Genomic DNA, 27,387 nt, shown 5'->3' with positions numbered 1-27,387 from the left:
TAGATTCTCAGAAGAAAATCAGTAAACTGGGTACTATTGTAGATCGTCCCCCAGAGAACCACGCCTCCTACTATTCACACCCTGCCCACAAATCTGGGCTGGCCCTATGGCTATGTTTTCTTTTTTAACAGACTTTTTTTTTTAAATAACAGTTTTAGATTTGTAGAAAAAAATTAGGCCATAGTACAGAGAGATCCCATGTATTTCTTCACTCAATTTCTCCTATAATTATCATCTTACAAGTGTGTGGTACATTTATTATAATTAGTGAACTCATATTTATACATTATTATTAACTAAAGTCCACAGTAATTTATTTAGATTTATGTAGTTTTTTGTCTAATATTGTTTTTTGTTCCTGTATCTTATCTAGACTATCACATTACATTTACTTGTCATGTTTCCTTAGACTTCTCTTGGCTATGACAGGTTCTCAGATAGACCTTCTTTGTTTTTGATAACCTTGACAATTTTTAGGAGTACTGGTCAAGTATTTGTTGGATGTCCCCTATCAGAACTTGTCTGATGTTTTTCTCATGATTAGACTAGGGTTATGAGTTTTGGGGAGGAGGACCATAAAAATAAAGGGTCATTTTTATGACTCTAATCAAGAATATATACTGTCAATACGATTTATCACTGTTGATAATGGCCTTGATCTGTGGCTGCAGTACTCTTTTCCACCCCCACCCCCATACTGTACTCTTAAGAAGGAAGTCACTACGAGCAACCCACACTTAAGGAATGGGTATTTATGCCTCCCAAGACTAAACCAGGAAGACGTTGAATCTCTGAATAGACCAATAACAGGTTCTGAAATTGAGGCAGTAACTAATAGCCTACCAACCAAAAAAAGTCCAGGACCAGAAGGATTCACAGCCGAATTCTACCAGAGGTACAAAGAAGAGCTGGTAGCATTCCTTCTGAGACTATTCCGATCAATAGAAAAAGAGGGAATCCTCCCTAACTCATTTTATGAGTTCAGCATCATCCTGATACCAAAGCCTGGCAGAGACACAACAAAAAAAGAGAATTTTAGGCCAATATCCCTGATGAACATCAATGCAAAAATCTCAATAAAATTCTGGCAAACCGAATTCAGAAGCACATCAAAAAGCTTATCCACCATGATCAAATCGGCTTCCTCCCTGGGATGCAAGGCTGGTTCAACATATGCAAATCAATAAACGTAATCCATCACATAAACAGAATCAATGACAAAAACCACATGATTATCTCAACAGATGCAGAAAAGGCCTTCGACAAAATTCAACAGCCCTTCATGCTAAAAACTCTCAATAAACTAGGTATCGATGGAAGGTATCTCAAAATAATAAGAGCTATTTATGACAAACCCACAGCCAATATCATACTGAATGGGCAAAACCTGGAAGCACTCCCTTTGAAAACTGGCACAAGACAAGGATGCCCTCTCTCACTACTCCTATTCAACATAGTATTGAAAGTCCTGGCCAGGGCAGTCAGGCAAGAGAAAGCAATAAAAGGTATTCAAATAGGAAGAGAGGAAGTCAAACTGTCTCTGTTTGCAGATGATATGATTGTATATTTAGAAAACCCGATCATCTCAGCCCAAAATCTCCTCAAGCTGATAAGCAACTTCAGCAAAGTCTCAGGATACAAAATCAAGGTGCAAAAATCACAAGCATTCCTATACACCTATAACAGACAAACAGAGAGCCAAATCATGAGTGAACTCCTATTCACAATTGCTACTAAGAGAATAAAATACCTAGGAATCCAACTTACAAGGGATGTGAAGGATTTCTTCAAGGAGAACTACAAATCACTACTCAAGGAAATAAGAGAGGACACAAACAAATGGAAAAATATTCCATGCTCATGGATAGGTAGGATCAATATCATGAAAATGGCCTTACTGCCCAAAGTAATTTATAGATTCATGCTACCCCCATCAAGCTATCACTGACTTTCTTCACAGAATTGGAAAAAACTACTTTAAACTTCATATGAAACCAAATAAGAGCCTGCATAGCCAAGATAATCCTGGGCAAGAACAATGCTGGAGGCATCATGCTACCTGACTTCAAACTATACTACAAGGCTATAGTAACCAAAACAGCATGGTACTGGTATCAAAACAGATATATAAACCAATGGAACAGAATAGAGGCCTCAGAAATAAGACCACACATCTAGCACCATCTGATCTTTGACAAACTTGACACACACAAGCAATAGGGAAAAGAATCCCTATTTAATAAATGGTGTTGGGAAAACTGGCTAGCCATATGCAAAAAACCGAAACTGGACCCCTTCCTTACACCTTATGCAAAAATCACTCAAGATGGACAAAAGACTTCAACGTAAGACCTAGGACCATAAAAATCATAGAAGAAAACCTGGGCAATAACATTCAGGACATAGGCATGGGCAAAGACTTCATGACTGTAACACCAAAAGCAATGGCAACAAAAGCCAAAATTGACCAATTGGATCTAATTAAACTAAAGAGCTTCTGCACAGCAAAAGAAACTATCATCAGCATGAACGGACAACCTACAGAGTGGGAGAAAATTTTTGAAATCTATCCATCTGACAAAGGGCTAATACCCACAATCTACAAAAGAACTTAAACAAGTTTACAAGAAAAAAGCAAACAACCCCATCAAAAAAATGGGCAAAACATATAAACAGATACTTCTCAAAAGAAGACATTTATGCAGCCAACAGATATATGAAAAAATGTTCATCATCACTGGTCATTAGAGAAATGCAAATCAAAACCACAATGAGATACCATCTCATGCCACTCAGAATGGTGATCATTAAAATATCAGGAAACAACAAATGCTGGAGAGGTTGTGGAAAAATAGGAACACTTTTATACTATTGGTGGGGGTGTAAATTAGTTCAACCATTGTGGAAGACACTGTGGTGATTCCTCAAGGATCTAGAACTAGAAATACCATTTGACCCAGCAATCTCATTACTGGGCATATACCCAAAGGATTATAAATCATTCTATGACAAAGACACGTGCACACTTATGTTTACTGTGGCACTATTCACAATAGCAAAGGCTTGGAACCAACCCAGATGTCCATCAATGATAGACTGGATTAAGAAAATGTGGCACATATACACCATGGCATACTATGCAGCCATAAAAAAGGATGAGTTCATGTCCTTTGCAGGGACATGGATGAATCTGGAAACCATCACTCTCAGCAAACTATTACAAGATCAGAAAACCAAACACCGCATGTTCTCACTCATAAGTGGGAGTTGAACAATGCGAACACATGGACACAGGGAGGGGAACATCACACACCAGGGCCTGCGGCGGGTGGAGGGGCTACAGGAGGGATAACATTAGGAGAAATACCTAAAGTCAGTGACAAGTTGATGGGTGCAGCAAACTACCATGGCACGTGTATACCTATGTAACAAAACTGCACGTTCTTCACATGTAACCCAGAACTTAAAGTATAATAATTAAAAAAAAAGGAATGGGTATTTATGCTTCCCCTCCTTGGGGATGCAATATCTACATAAATCATTTAAATTCTTCAAGGGATGTTGGTCTATTCTCATCCATTTATTTATTCATTTATTTGATCATTTGGGCAAAGATTCCTAGCCCATACTTTGGGCTATAATCTAACACTACTTTATTTTTTTGTTGCTGACATTTTTCCAGCTTTGGCCATTGGGAGCTCTTTCAGTTGGCTCCTGTGTATGACTAGCTTTTTGACAAATAGAATGCAACAAAACTGAGGATGCATGACCTTCTAAGCTAGGTCATAGAAAGTCTTGCAGCTTCTGCCAGGGTCTCTTGAATTCTCATTCTGAAGGAAACCGCTCTCATAAAAACTCTAACTACTCCACAGTTACACTGTAACATTGTGATGAATCTGAAGATAGTCATGTGAAAAGGCCATGTGGACAGAGAAAGATACCAACCTCTAGCTCTTCCAGTCATTCCAGAAGATGAGCCAAAGATGTGCATCAGGAAGCCATCTTAGATATCCACCCCAGGCAAGCCTTTAGATTACTCTAGCCCCAGCCACCATCAGACCACCACCATATGAGAGGACCCAAACAAGAACTCCAAGCTGAGTTGAGCCTGGTCAACCTACAGAGCCATGAGCAATAGCAGTGAATTGTTTTAAGCCACTAAATGTTGGGGTTTTTTGTGATGTCACAGAAGACAACTGAAACAGATGCAAAAATCTACTAGATATAATATTAACTGTCAACCTAGCACAAGTTTTATTAAATATATATAGTGTTGGCATTCTTGTTTCATTGCCCAGAAACAATCATTTATCCACACATACATGGCAAAATGTTAATGAATCTTTTTCTTCTCAAATAATAAAGTTATTTAACTTCTGGAGGCCTTCAGGTGACATTCTGATTAAAAACATTGCCCCACACAGATAGTTAGGCTTTCTAAAGATATTAATGTCAGTTCAAAACCAGTAATATTTGTCTTGAGTAACTCTGCTGCTTGCCTAACAGTTAGTCACAGCAAAGTAGACTTTTGAATAGAATTTTCAGGCAGCAGAGTCTTTAAGAACACAGAAACCTGAAATGTTTCCCAGCGTCATGGTAGGAAATGTATTTCTAGATCTGAGCCAATCTAAACTTCTATTGGCACCTTTACATGGGATTGGGGAACACAGGTCTCCATTCTACCACAGGGAAGAAGTCATTGCTTTTCTACATGCACTGTACATTTCCGGGAGTTAATGTGGTGGGGATTGTGGAGAAAGAAGCCAAAATATGCCTCCAGAAGAGATAAGATTATTAGTGTCAAGATTAGATTACCAGATTCAAAGAGGCTAGGTCACATCTATTTTTTCTACAAGGGAAGGTAGATCAGATTTCCATTTTATTCCTGACTCTCCTCTCTTTATTCATATTTCCTTCCTATCATTGAGAACAGTTTGCTCTCAGACATTTTATTTACAGATACATTTAAGTTTCATTAATACATATTCATTTTGTCTAGAATTTGCAATTATTTGGCTTGGCTTGGGTTTAAGTTTATCTTGGGATAATGAACATAAGTATTTGTCTAACAAATTAACAGGGCAAACAAGACTAAGAAGGGCTTATTTCAAAATAGTTAAGATCAAAATATTTGTATGGTCTTAAATATTAATTGTGTATATACAAACATGTATTGCTAATCTGCAACCAAGTCTTACCTATTCACTAGAGATTCAGCTTGAAAACAGTTATCAATTAAAGTTTCCTAGGCAATAAAAATAATATATTTTTAAATATTCAGCAAGCAAGGCCACTAGAGAGTCTAGAGACAGAGACTCCTTGAGGACAGTGATAATGCCCTGGCACCTAAACATGTAGATTGGACCTCAGGAGGTACTCAGTAAATGTTTACTGAATTAATTAACAATGATTCAGACTTCACTGGTTTAAGGACAGGGATATGTATAATACAGAGGTCTCAAATGGCAGTTTATGGGCCAAATTCAGTCCATAGTCTTATCTGGTGTGGCCTACATATTGTTATATTTTGTTTTTATTTTCTTAAAAAGGGAATAAATTCATTTAGTTCAAAATCTTTTTTAAAAAAGTGTATACTGTACAGTAAATAGTCTCACTCCCACGTCTGTGTCTTATCTCCCCATTTCCCCCCAACTTCTCTCAAGGTCATCTCTTATATTAGTTTCTTGTGTATTCTTCTATTGTCTCTTTAGGCAAACTCCAAAAAAAAAAAAATGCATTGATAGTCTTATTTCTCCCCTTTTTACAAAGGTAAAATATTATACATCCTGCTTTTTCTCTCTTTTTTTTTCACTGAAAATAAACTTGGAGATCTTCTCTATCTTCCTAAACCAATCAGTTTCACTCTGCCTTTCATGCCCAGACATGGTAGGCATTTGAATTCCAGATAGAGTAATATTATCAAATGCAGAGTAGGCAAAGAGAGCTGTTTTGCCTAGTTCATCATACCAAAGTAGCTGAGCAGGTATGGGGAAGCCACTTCCATATTAAGAGGTCCTAAACACAGTGGGCACATCCTACATACTAGTTACACTGAATGAATTGCAAATATAGTATCCACAGACTGGTAGCGGCTCCACCCCCTGCTTTACACACACACACACACACACACACACACACACACAAACACACAAACACACACGGACCTGGAAATGCTAAATCAGTGACAATGCCAGAATTTCTAAGTGAGAAAATCGCAACATTCCCTTTTATTTTTTCTAGGTACCTAATTCCTCCCACCTTCATCCCACCCCAGGTCCCCCCATTCCACTCTTTAGGCTCCCCATATTACACCTTCCAGGATAAATTCACCAGATGTAGTATTTTCTAGACTTCCCTAATCACAAGAATTTTAGCATCCCTTGTTAAAAATACAGATTCCCAGCTCCATCCCTTGGAGATTATAATTTAAGTCAGAACCTTTGCTTTGGGAATCAGACAGTTTTGGGAAGACTGTTCTAAGATGTTGCTAGGTACTTTCTCATAATTGTGTTGAAACAGTTCTCTTAGGAAGAGGTAATCATAATTAGACTGAGTACCTGATTATGATGTGTTTCCTTGTCGCTATATTTTTACTATCTCAATTATTTAAAAAAATTTTAATTAATGGAAAAAACTGTATGTATTTACTGTGTACAACATACTGTTTTGAAGTATATATATATACTTAAATATATTTTTATATATACTTATTTTATATATATACTTCAAAATATATATTTTTGAAGTATATATATAAAATATATATTTAAAATATATATTTTGAAGTATATATATAAAATAAGTATATATAATATATAAAATATTATATGTATCTTGAAGTATATATATACTTAAAAAAAGTATATATATATACTTAAATACAACTTAAATGTCCATCATTGAATGAATGGATGAAGAAAAATGTAGCATATATACACAATGGAATACTACTCAGCCATACAAAAGAAGGAAGCTCTATCATTTGTGACAACATGGATGAACCTAGAGACATTAAATGTATGTATTAAGCCAGGCATAGAAAGACAAATACCACATGATCTCAGCTATATGCGGAAACTAAAAATGTTAATCTTATAAAAGTAGAGAGCAGAATGTGGTTATCAGGGGTCAGGGTGGTTGGAGTGGGTGTTGGGGAGATGCTGGTTAATGGATACAAAATTTCATTTAGATAGGAGGAATATGTTGAAGAGATCTATTGTACAGCATGGTGACTATTGTTAACAATATATTATATTCTTGAAAAATGGTAAGAGAGTGGATGTAGGGTTCTCACCAAAAAAGAAAAAAAACTATGTTAGCTAATGCATATGTGAATTAGATTAATTTAGGCATTCCATTATATATACATATAATGGAATATATAATGGATGCATACACACATATATATGTGTGTGTGTGTGTGTGTGTGTGTGTGTGTGTATATATAGGATATATACCCAGTAGTAGGATTGCTGGATCTTATGGTAGTTCTATGTTTGAGAAACCTCCATACTGTTTTGCATAATGGCTGTACTCATTTATCTTCCCACCGACAGTGTGTGAGAGTTCCTTTTTCTCCACATCCTCATCAACACTAGTTATCTTTTCTCCCTTTTATAGTAGCCACTCTAACAGATGTGAGGTGATATTTCACTGTGATTTTAATTTGTATTTCTCTGATGATAAATGATAGTGAGCATTTTTTCATATACCTGTTGGTCATTTGTATGTCTTGTTTTCAGAAATGTCTATTTGGGTACTTTGTCCACTTATTTTTTAAAATTTATTATTTATTTAGAAACAGGGTCTCACTGTGTTGTTCGGGCTGGCCTCAAATTCCTGGGCTCAAGCAATCCTCCTGCCTCAGCATTCCCAGTAGCTGGGACTACAGGCACATGCCACTGTATCCAGCTTCTGCACATTTTTTAATTGGGTTGTTTTCTTGTTATTGGGTTGTTTGAATTATTTCTATATTTTGGATAGAAACCCCTTATCAGATACATAGTTTGCTAATATTTTCTCCCATTATGTAGGTTGTCTCTTCAATCTGTTGTTTGTTTCCTTTGCCACATAGAAACTTTTTAATTTCATGTAATCCCATTTGTCTATTTTCACTTTTGTTGCTGATGCTTTTGGGGTCATGCCTAAAAAAATCATTGCACAGACCAATGTCACGGAGCTTTTTCAACTCTATTTTCTTCTAGTAGTTTCATAGTTTGAGGTCTTATGTTTAAGTCTTTAATCCACTCTGATTTGATTTTTTTATATGGTATGAGATGCAGATCTAATTTGATTCTTCTGCATGTGAATATCTAGTTTTCCCAGCACCATTTCTTGAAGAGATTGCCCTTTCCCCATTGTTTGTTCTTGGTATCTTTGTTGGAAATCATTGTCTGTATATGTGTGGATTTACTTGGGGGCCTTCTATTCCATTCCACTGGTCAATGTGTTTGTTTTTATGTCAGTAGCATGCTGTTTTGGTTACCATACCTTTGTAGTATATTTTGAAGTCTGGTAGTATGATACCTCTACCTCTATTCTTTTTGTTCAAGATTGCTTTGGCTATTCAGAGTTTTTGTGGTTTCATAAATTTATTTTTTTTATTTCTGTGAAGAATGTCATTGGTATTTTTATAGGGATTACGTTGATCTCTTTGGGTAGTATGGACATTTTAACAACTTAATTCCCCAAGTCTATGAACATGGGATATCCTTACAGTTATTTGTGTCCTCTTCAATTTCCTTCATCAATATTTTATAACTTTTAGTGTAGAGATCTTTCATCTCCTTAGTTAAATTTATTCCTGAGTATTTTTTGTAGATACTTGTATTATAAATGGGATAGTTTTCTTCATTTCTTTTTCGGATAGTTTGCTGTTAGAGTATATAAATGCTACTATTTTTGTATGTTGATTTGTATCCTGCAACTTTACTGAATTTGCTAATTAGTGCTAACAGTTTTTTGGTGGGGTCTTTAGGGTTTTCTATACATGAGGTCATGGCATCTGCAGACAGGGACAATTTAACTTCTTTCTTTCCAATTTAGAGGCCTTTTATTTCTTTCTCTTGCCTAATTGCTCTGGCTAGGACCTCTAGTCCTACATTAATTTCTAGTGGCTATTTTAAAGAAATCCTCTATTAAAGAAGTGATATATAAAGTTTTTCACAACGATAAATATATAGGATATGAATATTTGTCTGGCACATTTGAGGGAGGCACTCTCAGCCAGAGGCAACAGACCTAGGGGTTTTGGAGGAATGGCAAAAATGGTATTTTGTGGCACAATGTTTGGAAAATTCTGCTTGGATATCTTGAAGGAAAGGGAAAAGGAAGCTATCATTTGTTTAGCTCCTGTATGCCTGGCATTATCTTAGAACTAAGACTTTTTCTCCTGTACCACAATCTATTAAGCATAGATGGGTGTGTATTAATTCCTCTATTCTAAAGAAAAACAAACTGAGATAGTCAGATTTAAATCAAATCTCCTCCACAGGTAGTAAGGGCCTAGAACTGAACTGATCTTTTTGGTTTCCAAGTCCAACTTTTTTTTACCATTGCCTCAAATGGTAGCCCATATATATCTCAAAAGCTAAGAAGCATTCAAGAACTCAAATGACACAACTTTTCCTAGGTGCATTTTGGCTTCAACCCTAGTTACTGAGTGTTCCAAATACAATCCCATTTGTGGTAGCTAGTCTCCAGGCTGGCTCTCAGTGATCCTGCCTCTTGTTATTCATGCTCTGGTATTTGTCCTCTCACTTTGTATCAGGATTGGTCTGTATCACCAGTAAAATACAGAAGGAGTGATGGAATGTGACTTCAAAGGTTAGGGCACTCACTCTGGGGGAAACCAGTTACCATGTAGTGGGGACACTTGAGCAACTCTACAGAAAGGCCCATATGGTAAAATAACAAGTCACGGCAATAAGCTATATTGGAAGCAGGTCCCTCAGCCCCAGTCAAACCTTGAGATGATTGCAGTCCTAGCTGATGTCTTGATTCCAACCTTATGAGACATCCTGAGTCAGAGTCCCCCAGCTGATCTACTCCCAAATTCCTGATCCACAGAAACTATGAAATAATGCATGTTTGTTGTTTTAAGCCACTAATTGTTGTAGTAATCTGTTACACATCAATATATAACTAGTACAGGTTTCTATCATACGGATGAAGAAAAACAAAACAAAAACAGTAGACATTTGCCTCTATTGTTATTTACATTGATATAGACCAAAGTCACAAGAGGCAGGAAAAAGCAAGATTTTTGCTACACTTTCCAAATATTATTAACTTTTTCATTTGTTTTATTAAGGACTGGTGCTGAAAATAAAGCCAAAATAGCAGTTCAAGGTAACTTCAACTACAAAGTGAAGAAAAGTATCTTTATGGATTTGATGTTTGAACCAGTGTGACTGAGAAATAAAATAATCTACCAAGTGGGCAAAAGTGGTTTTGTAAATTAAGTTCAATGTTGTCATGACATAAAACATTAGATGACAGACTACTTCTGCACACTAGAGATAAAGCACATGTTTTCTCATTGGTCTATCGAATAGAAAACAAGGACCATCTGTTAATTACCACCAGAAGACTAGAAAAAGAAAAGATAAATAGAATTTAATCTTCCTCTATCCAAGGTAGATAGACATTTTTCCTTTTTTTTGGTCATATTCTGAGAAAAGAAAAAGTCTATAATTGGGCTGAAGAAAGTTTATTAAATCTGATAAATATTTATCCATATAAAACATTTCCAAAGAAGTAATTAACAACTAAGTGGAAATATGGCAAATAGTATCACCACATGATACGTAAGTTTTCATTGTGTTACAGGGATACCAAATATTATCATGGTACACTCATTTGGGCTTAATTTTTGCCAAGCATTTTACAATTATTTTTAGCTCCAATCCATCAAAGCAATATAGTACAATACGTTAATATTCTTACAAGTTCTAATTGAGTAAACTTGGACAGGTGAGATAAGAGCACAAATGTTTTATTTGTTTGCTTGTTTATAGAGACAAGGTCTCTTTATGTTGAACAGACTGGTTTCAAACTCCTGGCCTCGAGTAATCCTCCTTTTGGGCCTCCCAAAATGCTAGGATTATAGGCATGAGCTGCTGCACATAGCCCAAAAAATGGTTTTTGAAAGTATCAGGGCTAAGGCCAGGTAATAGCATCTAGCTCTTTACTATGGCAAATCCCAGAATAGGCGTGGAGAAGAGGTGATGAAGAGTAACCTCTTCCCCCTTACCCTCATCCCCAGGCATCTGGTATTCTTATGCTCTTTCCAGCCTGTACTAAATATTTTAAAGGGGCTGCAAATAATATTGCTTGCTTGTTGTCCATACTTACGGCCTAACTCCCAGCTTTTCATGAGCCTATCCCTACCAGTCATTAACCTAAATGAGGTTGACCAAGCATTGGCCTCCAGGCTACTGCCCAACAGGCAAGTTCATTGTTGGCTATTTCATAAATCTCATGTGCAGAAGAGAAGTATTTCCCTAGGTCTACCCCTAACATTTGTAGGATTGGTGCTAGAGCACAAATGGAGATCCACATTTAAAAATTATAAATCAGGTTAATAAAATGTTATCTAAAATATGTTCTATCATCCTATCTTGACAACGAAACTTCATAGCAACAAAAAATGTTTAAATATATGTAAGGCTATTGGTTTTACATTTCTGAAAATCAGTAAAGTAACAAAGAGTTACTGAATGTAATTACTATTGCACCTGTCTAAATAGTGTGTTGATGGATAGTGATATTTGGATGAGTAATGAAGACATCAATAATTTATGAAATACTATTATTTATTCTATTAAATATATTTGTCGTGCTTTTAGTTCACCAAAATTACTAATTATTTGTTATAATCAAGATTCTCACATAATTTGAGCTCTATTAACAAGAAATGTCAAGTCAGACAACCTTTCTTGGTTCAAAATTATTACAGAGTTTTATTAATTATATTTACAGAAACAGCCGGGCTGAGGCAGTGGCAGTTGGAATTGTGAATAAAATTCTTAAAGCAATACTGAGTTCAGAAGTGAACATTAATTTCACATGCCATACTCAAACATGTGATTTTTGCATATGAGAAGTTAACAACCCCCAAAATATTATAAAGTATTTTAATTTCATCATACAGATTGCTCCAACTGTGAGTTCCACAATCTCTTAAGACAATATGTAGATTCATACAGTACTTCTTGATTCTTCTGCTTTCACATTTTTAACATTTGGAAAAAACTTAAAAGAGTAAGATGTTATTTAATTTATTCAAATCTTTCTTTGGTTGGGAAGATACCTTGATATCTACTGGTCAGAAAATAGACTTTATAAAAATTCATTTCAAAATATTTTTTACATAAGAAGCTTCTCCTTCATGGTCATGTGAACATTTTTATTTCCTCATTTTAATTTTCTTGTATTTTTTCAGATTGTCACTTTTGTTATATATTGCACATGAAGTTTCACTCTATCTATAAAATCATTTTCTTTACATTTTATGAGTTTTAAAATACTCTTGAAAGTGATATAGCCAAAGTTATATCTGTTTTTTTCTAAGCTTTTGCTAATATTATTAACAGCAAGCAAATATATGGATAGATATATTAAAATTTAGTTTCATTATCTGCCAAAATCCACAATTCACTATTTGAAAATTTTTCAGTTGTTTCACCTAACTGCTATTGTACGTTTTGAATTTCGTTTAATTGTTTTGACAGCATTTCATCAGTATTCCCATTGTATAGCCTAGAGTATTTATTAGATCAAATTTTACATCTTTCTCAAAATGTTCCACATTTGGACAGATCTTGAAGATATTGTAGGTAATGTTTAAACTGTTCCAAAGAATGTCATCAAATCAGCAGTGTTGAGACCATCTGTGTTAGCAATAAATTCAAACTGTGTGCCATAAATGGCATATACTTCTAGATTTTTCTCCAAAATCCTGGCATGCTCACCTTTGTTGTTATCCACCATGTTATCACCAGTATCACAGTCTCACTCTAAACAATCTTTTAAATCAGAGTCCAAAATCGAAGTTTTTTTTTTAATTCTTCCCGTAGATAAAAACCTATACTTTTTACAATAGGAATAAAACCAATGAAATATTCATTAACATCAGCTTTTTTATTATTCTCTCCTAATGGCTCAACATAAATAAATGTTACTTATTTAGCAAGACTTATTTCTGGTACAATCTACTTAAACTGAGTAATTTTTGCTTTTTTAACAATTTTAGGAATAATTTCTTATCTCATTTCCTCATCTGTTACATTAGCAATTTCATTTTGAATGTACCATACTAGAGAATCATCTGTTTCAGTTTTTATCCGTCTTTTGGGGTCATTTTTTCACCAAATTTCAAAATTATCTCCATAAATCTTTGACATTTTCCATTAAGTTATATAAATACTGTGCTGGTATGTATGCCATGAAATACATCATTAAGCTTGGCTGAATATTGAATATACAATATTCTTTTTTTACCTCCTATGATCTTGTCTGAAAATATTATTCTTTAAAGAATATTATTCCATACAAATTTTGTCAATTATACCCAAATAAACCTGAAAAAAATTATTCCCATGTACTAGTTTGATATTTACTTTTATTTCTTGAATACTATCAATTGTTTGCTATTTATTTCACCCTTTTCAGTTCTAGTAATTACATCTGTAATTTTTTGTGTTTAAAGGGCATTTCATAATATTCTAATTGAGAATTTAAGTGTTTTCTGTCACAAAACATTCAATGGCTAATAGGAGTTTGTAAAATCTATTTGAAAGAATTTGGAATAAAATATTAAAAGTTCTGCCTTGTTAATGAAATAGAAAATCCTAATCATTCATTTGAATTGGAATGTGTTTTCCTAGCAATATTCTCACACTCTCAGAAGGATATCGTATCTCCATTTTCAAGATCATCATCCAGTCAAATGTTCTGGAGGATTTCTTCCCTAATTTTCTGATTTCAAGACCTTTATTTTCTCCATCTTCTAACAGGCAGGTCGCAGTTGCTCTTGTTGTCTGGGTTATGAAGTTGATATAAATTTGAGTGTCTTTTTTATTCTCATGGTTTTAATTAGTAATTAAATCTTCATTTAATAAAGAATATAAAGTTGCAAGGATATTTTGGTCTGACCTGTTTACATTGTAGGTTTGATGAGAATAATGTTCTTGTTAATTTCCATTATTTTGAGTAGCTAAATCTTCATTAAGTAAGAACTTGTGTGATCTCTTGTTTGCAAATTCTATGACAGTCATGCTCAACAGAAGTTGGCTCATTTACATTGTTTCCACATTGTTATTTTTAATTTAAATAAACTCTCTCTTTTAAAAATTTTATATTTCCTGTTTTTTTCCAATCTTTGATTCCTTCTGAACTCTACTTTTAAATTCTGTATTTCCACCACAATTCTCTATTTCTTCAATGGCCCCCATTTTCAATGATCTAAAAGGTCAAACTTATTAAAATTAATAGGTAAAAAAGCTATAACGAATATCAAATTATAAAGCAAAATTAATAATGCTGAAATCTTTATTTTTATTTTTGAAATTTTATTACAAATTTTTGTAAAAATAAAACTATTTGCATTTCCAGTAATCAACGTCCATCTAGTTCCTGATATTAAGGGTTGATACCACACTTTAAGCATATTATATCAAGACATAGGTAATTTTTGTTTTTGTTTTGTTTTGTTTTTTGACAAGGTGTTGTTCCATCATCCAGGCTGTGGAGTACAGTAGCATGATCATAGGTCACCTCAGGTTTCCAAGTAGCTGGGACTACAGGCATGTGCCACCACACCCAGCTAATTTTTTCATTTTTGTGGTTTTTTTAGAGACAGGGTCTCACTATGTTGCCCAGGCTAGTCTCAAACTCTTGGCCTCAAGCAATCCTCCTGCTTCTCAGTCTCCTGAGTTGCTAGAATTATAGGCATGAGCCACTATGCCCAGCAGATGCATACAAATTTAAGAGTAAGATGAGTTGTTTAATATTGCAAAATAGTCTTCAGCCACCATACGTTAACATTTGCAAATACTAAGCATATCTGGAATAATTCCAGACCATGAATTGATTTATATGAAGAGAAGCAAGAAAACGGATGTTTAGCACTAGTGGGAAATGAAACTTTATTACATAAATACTTATTGCATTTATACTACCAGAAGAAAGATTTGACAAGTTAATTAATTTATCTTTTCTTTTACCTAAGTGCTTTGCAGTTCAAATCCTCCCTGGACCCTGAAGCATTCTGCTTTTCTCATTTGGGATGTAGCATAATCTACAATATTTCATGGTGTTCGAGTACAATTGCCTTTTATTTCCAGGAGGCCAGTTAAAAGATGTGGAAAAGAATTTCCCTGGGGCCTAAGTGTTAGTTACAAGGGTGAAAGCTTCATGACAGAGTGACTGTGGATTTTAAATCATTTCCTTTTTGCATGTTTTATATATTTTTGATTTGGGGACTCTCTGAAGAAGAGGGCCCAGAGTCTCTGTTTTCCAGATCCAAGTATGGTACTGAGCTCACCTGTCTATATTTCCTTCTCCTCTTTATTAGTCCATTGTCTCAGAGCACATCAAAATCACTGTCCCACCATAACCCAGTTTAAGGCCCTATTGATTAATCTACACTTTCAGCCACTCTGATTGACTGACTGATTGACTGATTTAAGACAGGGTCTCACTCTGTCACCCAGGCTGAAGCACAGTAGCACAATCAAGGTTTACTGTAGCCTTGACCTCCCAGGCTGAAGCCCTGAGCAGCTGGGACCACGGGTGCATGCCACCATGCCTGGCTAATTTTTTAATTTATTTTTGTAGAGACAGGGTCTCACCATATTGCCCAAGCCAGTCTTAAACTCCGGGGCTTAAGCAATCCATTTGTCTTGGACTCCCAAAGTGCTGGGAATACAGGCATGAGCCACCACACCCCACCTCTACAATTTAGTTAGAATGTGAACAAGAAAAGTTCAGACTCTCACATGTTATAAAACTTTACTTGTGGAGACAGCAGAATCCCCTCGAGTAGGGAGGGATAGTCCAACTTTACACATGCTGCTCCCACTACCTGGGACACTATGCTACTTAACTCTTATTTAGATCTCAGCTTAGTTGTAACTTCACAAAGAAAAGCCTTCCTTGACAGCCCCAGTTAGTTCAAATTCTCTCTGTATTGAGCTTCTTGTCCCTGAAGCTAGTTTTTCTATTTAACAGAACAACGATTTTACCTTTATTTATGTGATGGGACTGATGTGTGCCTCCCTCCATGGAAAGCAACTGACATGACCATGTCTGAGAGTGTTTGACTCACCATTTTATCCCCAGAGCTTAATGTTTTGCACATAGAAGATACACAAGATGTAATTAATTCATTCATGGAACTTGCTATGGACTGATTGTTGTGTCCCCCCCAAATTTATATGTTGAAGCCTCATCTCCCATGTGATGGTATTGGGGGTGGATACTTTGGGGGATAATTAGGTCATGAAGGTGAAGCTTTCATGAACAAGATTAGTGCGTTTATAAGAAGAGATATGAAAGGATTTGCATCCTCTCCCTGCTTCCCACCAGGTGAGGATAAGAGAAGACGATCGTCTATAAACCAGGAAGTGGTTTATAGAAACCAGAAACAGGATCCCCTGGCACGTTGATCTTGGACTTTCCCGGCCTCCAGAACTGTGAGAAATAAATTTTTGCAGTTTAAACCACCCTAGCCTACGGTAATTTGTTACAGCAACTTGAACAGACTAAGACAGCAGAAAAGGAGTTTGTTAAATTCAGTCAGTTTGGAGAAATGCGGAAAAGCTTCAGATTAATTACAGTCAAACTCAAATGTTCAAGCACTGGTTTTTGGCCCAAGCAGAAATCTTACTGAGACTCAGGAGCAGAAAAACGTGTTAATGTGGTTAGAAATAAATTAACAAAAATATGACCTAGAATATGACATTTAAACATGCCAGAAGGCCTGACCTCTGCTTGGAATCAATGAGATTATTCTGGCAAAAAAAGTGTACCATCAAGTTCTGAGAAAGGGAGCGTTGGACACCCTGATTTTGTAGTGTTAGAAACAGAGAAGGAAAAAATACGTACTTCTTTTCTTTTCATATGAAAACAAGGCTAAAATTGCATTGAAGTCTTTACTTCACACAAAATAGCATTACTCTGTTTTTATTAAAGTAATATATTAGACACAGAGAGTCTAATTCACTTGTTTTTATCAGGTAATGCAATAGAAGTAGAGGTCCTAGTAACAGACTATTATCTTGCTTCTAGCTGTAAAAAGCATACTTCAAGCAGTTTTATCTGTTGTGAAAAAAAAAACTGCAGATATTTCTGATAAGATTCTGTGTTAAGTTCTTTGGTACAAACAAAACACTTTTCTTTGTGGTTGAGAGAAGCCAAGGAAGGGATCCTATGGAAGCTTTGTCCAGTTTCTAGGAATTACAAATATCACTGACACATTGCTTTCTACTTGGCCTCAACCAGGAAGAGAAAGATTATTAAAATTGTTACGTGATTTTCAAGTGCAGAAAGTTTTAACTTTTTCCCTTTACAAAAGTATCATGTAAATATGTTTTCCTCCCCACTTCTACCTTCTGGATTATTTTTTAGCAATAGGTAAATAAAAAGTAACTGAACTTGCTAAGTGCTCATCTTGACACAATATAAGTAAATTCTTTCTTTAAAACAACAAAATAAACTTTTCTACTATTCTAGAGGAAGAACAAACAGGTGGAGACTGATAAAAAGTCACTTGGGGCAAACACTGCTCAATCTTTCTGTAGTATTTTCAGTTCATGGGGATTACAGTTTTAGTAAATATTTTACCTCCATTGGATGATAATAACTGTGGTTTTTGTTAGCAATTTCATTTCTTGGCTGAACTTACTCTGAAATAAAGAAAAGTCTGTTTACTTTTTAATTTTTTCAGTAATGCATTGTATGTTGCATATGTTTGGATTTTATTAAGAAAAGACAAGGAAAGTAATTTCCATAGGATTTTATTAACTATCCAGGCCTCTGAAAGTAAAGTTGGAAACAAAAAATTTCATCTATCATGTTGCATTTCTTATTTTTTTTTTAATTCCTACTCCTCTTATTTAACTGGGCTGTTACACAAAATAGGACTGTAAGCTTGACTCATAACATTGCTATGTCCTTAAATTTTTCCATGACCCATATTCTGGATTATCCCTTCAATGCTTTTACGTAGTGAATAATTTTACACCTCTCTGGGACCCAATCTTTCCATTACTGTTCTTTATCTCTGTGTCCCATTTCACAGGTTTTTAGCATGAAGTAGCCGTAAGAAGAAAACAATGTTTCAGAGGCTCTGAAAGCAAGACAGATCCGGAAACCTCAAATCTCCCACTAAACTTCAGCCTATCTGCTCGTATGATAGTATAAATTTATTACTGAAGATTATTATACATTTGAGCCAAAGTGAAAGAAGAGGTCAAAATAGCTTCCCTACTCAACGTTTCAAACTAAAACTTTATTTAGGTTGTGATTAGCAAAGTGAAACCAGGGGCATCATTTTCACCAAAAATTAGTGACTTTCACCCTGACCCCACAGAGCTATTTATCCAGAGCCGTCATAAAATCATCTAGATATTGACCTCTTGCATCCAGGTTTCCTAGCAGTGATCTAATTCCTAGCATATCTGGAGCACAACTTCCCCTTTGCTCATTCCCGTGGCTGCACAAGCAGTAGGGAAGTGGTGTTGAGGATGTCTGGAGGGAAGGACAAGAGATGACATCTGTTCCATCTCCTTTCCCCAGCCATTCTTGGGCAGATTGGGTTACATCTGAAAAATTTCCTGACTTGTTTCCTCCAACATGGTTACCACACAGGTAACCATGATTGTTAGTTAATCCAGGTTATTTAGTCAAACACTAATCTAGGTGTTGCTGTGAAGGTATTTTGTAGATATTATTAACACATAATCGGTTGACTTTAAACAAAGCAACTACCCTTGATAAGTGGGCGGCCCTCATCCAATCAGTTGAAGGTCTTAAGAGCAGAAAACAGAAGTTTCCTGGAAAAGAAGGAATTCCACAAGACTGAAACATCAACTACTGCCTCATTTTCTAGGCTGCCAGATTACCTGCCCTACAAATTCTGGACTTACCAGCCCCCACAATTGTATGAAGTCAATTCTTTAAACTAAGTCTCTTTGTATATGTGTAATATACATATTGGTTCTGTTTCTCGGAAGAACCCTGACTGACACAGAGCTTTATTCCATTCTTGCTTCTTCCTCATTGGATTGTATGTCGTGAATTAAAAGAAAGAGTCATGAATAGACCAGCCTGTTCATATTGGGGAACTATGGTTCTAAGAACTACATTCAGTACTTGGGAGGATTCCTGGAGAAAACCAGAACATTGCTTTGTCCAATGTTTGGCTGTGCACACCTGGTAGATCACTGTGCTGGGTGCTTTTACTATAATATTTTTTACTTGTTTTAAATACTTAGTTGTACAGTATTTGCACTCCAGGCAAGATCTCAAATTTCTGCCTCAATTTTTGACACGTTTAGGATAGAAATTAGATTTTTTTGTTATATGAACCCATAATCCTTAACAATATGACATATATTTGGGCATCTATGTATTTTGTTTAAACAGTGTTTAGGTATAAATGTACAGTTGTCCTTGGTACCCATGGAAAATTTGTTCCAGGACCGCCAAAGATACCAAAACCTGGAGATGCTCAAGCCCTTTATAAAAAATGGCACAGTATTTGCACATAACCTATGTACATCCTCTAATATGTTCTAAATCATCTCTAGATTCTTTACAATACCCAACACAATGTAAATGCTATGTAAATAATTATTAAACTGTACTATTCATAACAATGGAAAGAAAAAAATGTCTGTATATGTTCAGTACAGATGTAACCATCCTTTTTTCCCCTTGAATATCTTCAATCCACCCTTGGTTGAATCCATGGATGTGGAATCCAATGATAGGCAAGATCAACTGTTTTTGATGTAATTATATGTAATCCAATCACTCAAGCTAATTTAAAATAAGTAATTCTTTTGAGATGAAGAGGCCATTTTCTAGAAAATTTGTACAGACTTCAAAAACTAACTGATTTGTGAAAATGGAAAATGCTGATCAGCCAGGCGCAGTGGCTCACGCCTGTAATCCCAACACTTTGGGAGGCCAAGGAGGGAGGATCACAAAGTCAGGAGATCAAGACCATCCTGGCTAACACAGTGAAACCCCACCTCTACTAAAAATACAAAAAAAAATTAGCTGGGCGTGGTGGTGGGCACCTGTAGTCCCAGCTACTTGGGAGGCTGAGGCAGGAGAATGGCGTAAACCCAAGAGGCGGAGCTTGCAGTGAGTAGAGATCGCGCCACTGCACTCCAGCCTGGGCAACAGAGCAAGACTCCATCTCAAAAAAAAAAAGAAAATGCTGATCAATACAGGATCTTGTAAATAAGACTAACTTGAAACAACTGAACAGCGGAGCTCTTAGGCACAAAGCTGGTTTCTTGTGGGCATGCTTTTAGAATCCTAAATACTGGGAGGCATCTATAATTAAAAAAAAAAATTTTGTGTGTGAATAAGATCTATTAAGTCAGCTAATTTTCAACCATTAAATATTTATGAACTTCAGAAAGCACACAGTTATACAGATAAACCTCTCTCCATTCATCCTGTGATGCTAGAGTTTCTAATGATCCTTAACTAAACAATATCATATTGCTTCCCTCTACTATATTGGATGATGCACATTCTGTATTTCTAATACTTCATATAAAGAAACAAGGAAAACTACCAGATTCTAACAAAATAGGAAATAAAATTCTAATTCAATTAAAATTTAAATGACATATTTTTAAATTTAAATTTCTGACTAATCTTAGAATCATCTAGAATAACTGAATTAAATATCTCTCTTTTGAAAACAGAATGTGAAACAAATGTCATTAAGTTAAAGGACTACAGCAGCAGTCTCCAACCTTTTTGGTACCAGGGACCAGTTTCATGGAAGAAAATTTTTCCACAGATGGGTTGGGGGGTGGGGGGTGGGAGGTGGGGGATGGTTTGGGGATGATTCAAGCACATTGCATTTATTGTGCAAATTTATTTCTATTATTATCACATTGTAATATATAATGAAATAATTATACAACTCATAATGTAGAATTGGCAGCCCTGAGCTTGTTTTCCTGCAACTAGACAGTCCGATCTGGGGGTAATGGGAGACAGTGACAGATCATCAAGCATTAGATTCTCGCAAAGAGCATGCAACCTAGATTGCAGGAGCAATTCACAATAGGGTTTGCGCTCCCGTGAGAATCTAATGCAGCTGCTGATCTGACAAGAGGTGGAACTCAGGCAGTAATGTGAGCAATGGGGAGCGGCTGTAAGTACAGATGAAGCTCTGCTGCTTACCTCCTGCTGTGCAGCCAGTTTCCAACAGGCCATGGGACTGGTGTCTGTGGCCCAGGGGTTGTGGACTCCTAGAGGACTCATCTATCTATTTACAACCGGTTTAACTTTTGAGATGACTTTTACATCTGCTGCTTATTTTTTATCAGCATTTGTTCTGCTTTGCTCTCAGAGCCATACTATGAAAGAAAATATCTTTAATTTCTAAGCTTATATTGGCTTAAAATGGAATCCAAGAAATCATATCAATTCTGATATGGGAGACAATATATTATGGTGGTTAAGTCAAACAGAGCTGAGTCCAAATTCTGGCTCTACCACTTTCCAGCTGTGTGACTTTGTCAAACTAACCACTTGCAGCCTTAGTTTCTTTATATGTAAATGAGGATAATATCTTACTCACTGAGTTGTTGAAACACCAAATAAAATTTTAAACATATATATAGAAAAAATGAATTGTACATATTCCACATATCCATATTTTTATAAAAAGCATTTATCATGGTACTTGGCAAGAGGCACATGCTTAATAAGCGGTAAACATTATCCTTATCTTAAGAGTTTGGAAATTGCCTTTACTCAAAAGCATTAAAGTTCTGATCTAAGAAAATATATCTTCTCGTTCAATATATTTTCAAACTAAATGACATTTAAAATGTCTATTTATGTTTATTAGCCTTGTGAAACATAAAAAACAAAAGCTTGTTATATAGGAACTTAGTGATTATAAGCCAGCAGAAATGGACTAAAGTAGAAAATGAATTTATGGGAGGGAGTTAGGTACCCCCAGGACCTTTGGGAGAGGTCAGGAATTGGGTTGTTCTGGGGAGTCTAGATATCAGAAGCAGATGAATTTTTTTTCAGAGTTTTGCTGCTTCAATGATTTCATTAATCATTTCAGTCATTTTGTCACTCAATAGTCAAACTCCAAGAGAGAACATCTGAGTGATCTAGATTGGTTGAGTGGAATTAGGACCCCTTTATCCACAGTCTCACCTTTGCCTTGCTCCCCCAGAGCAAGTCCAATGGCTATAATACAGAGGGAGGATAAAGGGATGCCAATAAGAAAACAAATGCTCTATATGTACAGAAGTATTGCTTTACATAGTTTTTTAGAAATCATATGTGCTGATATTTATCATAATCACATGTATTGAATAGATAAAGGTCAGAAACTATGTTATTTCTTCAGTGTCCCAGTACACACAACACATTAACAATAATAGTAGAGATCTTGGGATTGTGGGTAACTGTGATCCTCCTGAATAAGCTAATATCACCGGGAAGTGTTAATGACAAATTTCCATTTCCACGTTTACATTATGTGGAAACATATGTATTGTTTCCACAAGTGCATTGGGAAAATCTGCTCTCCTTCCCCCTCCCTTTTTCTATCTTGATTTGTTACCTTGGTTTCTGAAAGTGGCAGAAATGGTGGCAATATCTTCCAGATCGAACTTTGAATTTGAATGAGCTTGTTAGGCAGGGAATAATGGTGACTCCCAGAACCTCTACAAGCACCCAAGCTCATTTATTTACACTGGAAACGTATGAATGATGCTGATTTACTTAAACTTCTTGTAGATGGAAAAATTGATGGAACACTAACACTGTCTAATTTAGACTTTGTTTACTTTCTCAACTACAGTGAAGTGGAAGCTTTTCTAATAGTAACAAAGAATTATATGAGATTCTTTCTTTTAAAAAACATCAGTACTTACTACAAGGAATTATAGCAATGTACACTTACCAAGTGGTCACTTATTTCAGGAAACAGGAGTGGGTCACATCTTTTAGAGAGTTCCATTCTCTACTTGAAAAAGTGTTCATCAGCAGATCTTCCCCAAATACTGAAATGTTGGGGAAACTATGAAGTTTCAAGGCAACTTTGCTCACAGTCACAAGATTAGCAAATAAATGTTTTACCAATGGGAGCAATGCAGAACAACAATTTTTATTTAATTTCCAGAGGTCAAATGCCCTTTTTTGCATTGTCTAGGGATGAAATAAATGGAACCCCTTTTAGAAAATAATTTGACTTCAGTATTAATGAAATGTTCTATAACCTTGTACGCTCAACAGTAATAATCACTGACATCCCTGGCAATGTCTATGCTTACTTAATCTAAACAGGCCTCCATACCAAGTAATTTGTGTTTGGGAGTAAACAAATGAGGTTTGTTCTTCTGATAGTTTGTATTGGGCCCTACTGGTGTAGATTTCAAAATAGTTTTTCTGCATTTTTTCCTTGGTAGTCTATATTGGGAAAAGTTGAATGTGTTCAACTTTATACTTTTCAGATTTGCAAACATGTGTTGGATGTTTACATATCTTCTGCACGACGTCAATGTAGAGGAGTATTCCCTTACAAACTTCTTACAGAAGAGGATTAGCAAGGGGATTAAGAGCATAGATAACTACTTTTTCCACAAGACAAAGTAAGCCACGAAACACAATCAGTACCGGTAGTTAAATTACCTGGAATAAACTTAAATAACCATCTGGGCTTTTATATTGGTGTCAGGATTTTTCAGAACAAGATGGATGTGGTTTTACTTTCCACATAAAATAAACATACTGTATATAAATTTTAATATAAATTTTTGTAACCTTAGAAGAATGAGATACATTTCGTATTTTGTGGCTCACTTCATATATCTTGATGCACCTATACAAATAAAATTAATTTCTTAATCCTTAGCCACACTCAAAAATTTAAATTCTAGTTTTAATTTTAATTATAACTGATATAAATGCTAAGAGGGGTCCTAATATTTTTATATCTCATTTCCTCAGTCTTTACAATAGCAACATTTTTTGTGTGCCCCAAGACAAAGATTTGTTGACTCTTGATAATGATGTCAAGTGTTACATAACTACCAGTTGTTATATGATTTTTAAAATCAGCCATATGTCTGAGGACTATGAAAGACATTGACCACAATATTTGAAAGTTTAACTGAAATTTGTTACAAATGAAAATGGGCCTGTTAAGTTATAAGAAGATCTGAGGAAAACCCCTTACCTTTTAGTGGAGTATTTACTTTGAGCCTAATTGATGTGAAATTAGAAAATGTTAAAGAAAGACCTTACTTAAGAAATGAAACACAAATAGAGAAGGACAAAAATAGAAAAGTGTTGTCTTTTGGGACTTGTCCCTTAATCAACCCCTAGGATCTGCGCTTTGATAACACTTTGATCTTGGAATTAGGATTTATCTATAGTAAGTCACATGTTCCTCCCATTCCAACTATACTTATTAGGGAATTGAAAATTTTACTTGTCAATATTTGTCAGAGGTCCAGCCGTGAAACAACTGTGGTGCAGATTAAAACAGATAACCGGCCGGCCTTGGTGGCTCACGCCTGTAATCCCAGCACTTTGGGAGACCAAGGCGGGTGGATCATGAGTTCAGGAGATCGAGACCATCCTGGCTAACACGGTGAAACCCTGTCTCTACTAAAAATACAAAAAATTAGCCGCGCGTGGTGGCAGGCGCCTATAGTCCCAGCTAGTCGGGAGGCTGAGGCAGGAGAATGGTGTGAACCCAGGAGGCAGAGCTTGCAGTGAGCCGAGATTGTGCCACTGCACTCTAGCCTGGGTGACAGAGGGAGACTCCATCTCAAAAAAAAAAAATCCAGATAACCAAATCACCACCCAGCACTCTGAGAGAATGTCACCTCTTTCTCCCATTAAGGTTTTACATTACCAAGGGCAATTTCTAGTAATTGATAAGAGAGGGGACAGCAACACTGACCAAAGTTCTAAACTCTTAAAAGCCTGTATATTAAGAATTAAAATAGAAAGGTGAAAGAAAAGTTAGGAAAGATAAAATAATACTATCGCATAAATTTGAGAAAGTATAAAAACAAGAATGCAGATGACATATGCCATGTGCAGGTATGACAAACATTATTTTGACAAGAGAGCTGTGTCCTGTGTGCATGATGCAGTATAGGAGAAAGAAGATAAGGAGAACCTGAGGTCTGCTTTCAAAATGCTTATCAGCTTGCAGGGTGCAAAATATAAAAACTAACAGGATAAGGCAGGGTATGATAAACATAATGTATGATTCAGTGGCATGTGCACAGAGTTCTGGACTTGGGTTCAAATTCCTAATTTGCCAAATACAAAGAATGAGTATAGCATTCTGGTTAGTACTTGAGCTGTGGACTTAGACGAAAGTATCACTCATGGTTCAACCAGAGAAAAAAACACTATTAGGAGATCTGTGTTAAAAGATTCATTGCTAAGAATTGGCGTACATGATTGTGAGGCTGGCAAAGCAAGTATGAAGTCCTTGGGATAGGCCATCATGAAGGGCTGGCTGATCTCCTAGGCAGCTGAAGCTGCAGTCCATAGGCAGAATTTCTTCTTCAGGGAAGCCTCAGCTCTGCTCTTCTGCCTTTCAACTCTTTAAGCTAGGTCACCCAGATTATCTAGGATAATCTCCCTTACATAAAGCCAACTAACTATGGACATGAATCACACCTACAAAATACCCTCACAGTAACACCTAGGCTAGTGTTTGAATACTACAGTGGAGACTATAGTCTATAGTCAAATTGACACATCAACCTCACCATCAAAACAAGCCTGGATGAAGTTCCCCACAATACCACTTCCTAGCTGTGCGTGGCCTCCAGAAAGTTTCTAAATGTCTTTAAATCCCTATTTTCTCATCTGTAAAATGAGAATAGTAAGAGTAACTACCTCAAAGGATTATTGTGAAGATTAAATAAAATGTTAATGCTCCCTGTAAAGTGGGCCTAGCAATGTGCTCAACATATAATAAATAGTAAGCATTACCATCATTACCCTGTTCATCCTCACTATCTGGATGAGGTTGGCAAATCAGTCCCTTTCTCTGAGCTTCAATTTCCTCATCTGTAAAATCAGCACGTTAATACCTAAAACAGGAGTGATAGGAGTATTAAATGAATATATATTACAGGTGATTAAAAAAAATTGTACCAAAAGTGAGTTAGCCACTAGGAAATTGTGGATACTTAATACATTTTCTAAAACATGTTTTCTAAAAATTCAAACAGCAATTATAATCACAGAATTTTTAAAGTGAGTCCAGTTCATAATGGTTTTGTTATATATCTTGCCTTTAGTTTTATAGTAGAAATTCTTTGATGCCCTGAAAGTACAGTCAAATAGCAATATACACATACACACATATATAATAGAATTTATGGATTTTAAAAAAATAAAAGCTATCATCAACATAGGACATTTTAGGAAAATATTTAGGATACTATACTAATATTAGTTTAATTATACCTTTAAAAAATAACTTTAGAGAAGTTATGACTTAGCTGTCTTAGCTGGGGATAAGTCTATGTGAGCTACATTGCTTTCTAGCTGAATGAACTGAGAGAAGTTACTTAGCTTCTCACCTAATAAATCTCTTCATCTTTGAGGCCAGGGTAGTGACAGTACCTACTTTACAGGGTGTGGTGAGGACTTAAAAAGCTGATACCTGTAAAATGTTTGGAACCTCCCAGTATATAGGTGTTAGAGCTCTGAAAAGATATTTAATGTCCTCCTGGAAAGTCGACTAGATGGCTTCCTGTGTGAAATATTACACTCTTCCTCCAGGCTAACAGAAAAGGCTGTTAGAACACCTCTTCCAAATTAAAATTTCTTTATTCCTGTATAAAGGACAATTTGGCAGTAATTATTAAAATCCCATCTGCATACATCTCTTCTCCCACACCCAACCCCCACTGGAGTTTATCCTACTTGCATAGATCTGTATACAGTAATGCACTGCATAACAACAGACTGCATAGGAGAGAGTGTCCCATAAGATTATAATGAAGTTGAAAAATTCCTATTACCTAGTGATGATGTAGCCATCATAGTGCCATAGCACAATGCATTACTCATGTGTTTGTGGTAATGCTGGTGTAAACAAACCTACTGTGCTGCCAGTCATATAAA

The sequence above is a fragment of the Pongo pygmaeus genome, chromosome 4 (assembly GCF_028885625.2).
Source record: "Pongo pygmaeus isolate AG05252 chromosome 4, NHGRI_mPonPyg2-v2.0_pri, whole genome shotgun sequence".
In the NCBI taxonomy this organism is placed as follows: domain Eukaryota; kingdom Metazoa; phylum Chordata; class Mammalia; order Primates; family Hominidae; genus Pongo; species Pongo pygmaeus.
Note: the sequence above shows the minus strand (reverse complement) of the source record.